Source organism: Elephantulus edwardii, unplaced genomic scaffold (genome assembly GCF_000299155.1).
Source record: "Elephantulus edwardii isolate Elephantulus edwardi_28Jun2011 unplaced genomic scaffold, EleEdw1.0 scaffold00007, whole genome shotgun sequence".
Classification (NCBI taxonomy): Eukaryota; Metazoa; Chordata; class Mammalia; order Macroscelidea; family Macroscelididae; genus Elephantulus; species Elephantulus edwardii.
Genome location: NW_006399757.1, coordinates 9,089,572 through 9,090,803, shown reverse-complemented (window position 1 = coordinate 9,090,803; position 1,232 = coordinate 9,089,572). Strand labels below are relative to the sequence as shown.

General features: G+C 50.9%; 1 protein-coding gene across 1 annotated transcript in view; it reads left to right on the top strand.

Moving 5' to 3' along the window:
- The window catches only part of THSD7A (thrombospondin, type I, domain containing 7A), a 620,355-nt gene that overhangs the window by 440,982 nt on the left and 178,141 nt on the right, over nt 1–1,232 (top strand). The window lies entirely within an intron of this gene.

Sequence of the window (1,232 nt, the reverse complement as noted above, 5' to 3'; positions counted from 1 at the left end):
TTTTAATTTAAGTTTGTTATTATTGGATTTCCATTCATTCATTGTTGTAGATTTGTCTCCTCCCAAGGCTTCCCCCCCCCCAAATTACCCTCTTGGAAAAGTAAAAGAAAAGATTCTTTCATTGTTTTACAAACCCTCCCCCAGGTCCACTCCACCATGTAGCCATCGCTCTAGACTCCGGCCTTTCTCCTGTCAGGTTAGTTCCACAACAGCTTGGCTAATAGCTCTGGGTGATGGCTGGACCCGGGATGGTGCCCTGAGGTCACAGGGCTGTGGTGGGGTCTGATGTGCGTGGTTGTGGAGCCGCAAGGGGGGCGGGGGAAGGGGTGGAAAGCAAGGGACTAGGGGGGACCTAAGAAGCACAGGGCTTGGACACTACCACTAAGAGGTGGGGGCGGGGCTTGGGTGCTGCTAGGGGTTTATGCAGCAGCACCCTGTGTGTTGGGGGTCACACAGGTGCAGGCTGCAGGGGGGTCGCACAGTGGCGGGTAGTCTTCTCTCCTCTGGGGTCTCACGGTCTTCACTCCTCTGGAGTTCCGCGGTGGGTGGCTGACTGTTGCTCTTCCCATTTCTCTTCCCGGCCTGTCTCGGTACATCACTTATTGTGGAGTTAACCATTAGTGTCAGTGTTGTCCCTGCCTTTGGCACACGTGTCTTTACCCACTTATTTCCCTGCTCCACCATCCACCACGATACCCAACCACTCCAATTGACCAGCCCTTGATCTAATAGCTTGTATATGAATCTTCCTTGGCTTCTTTGATTCCAAACATATCAGCTGCTGGTAGTTCCTTATGTTCGGGCCAGTGTCTTTGAAGTTTAGTGGTAATGTTTCCTGAGCGAAGGCGAGGTGTCCCGTAGAACTGGTGTGTAGATAAGTTTTTCTTCCAAACGAATGCCGCAGGTTTTTGGTGTCTTTAATGTTACCTGAGAAATGAGCAGGGAGTTTTATGGACCCTTTAGCTGCCTAGCTTCTCCGCCGTTATGCAAATGACACAACCCTGCTTGCTGAAACTGAGGAGGGCCTGAAGCACCTGCTGCAGAATGTCAAGGACTGCAGCCTCCAATATGGATTGAGGCTCAATGCCAAGAAGACAAAGATTCTCACCACTGGACCAGTTGGCAGCATCAGGACGGATGGGGAAGAGATTGAGATTGTTCACAGCTTTAGTTTGCTTGGCTCCACAGTCAACACTCTTGGCACCAGTAGCCAGGAAATTAAAAGGCACATT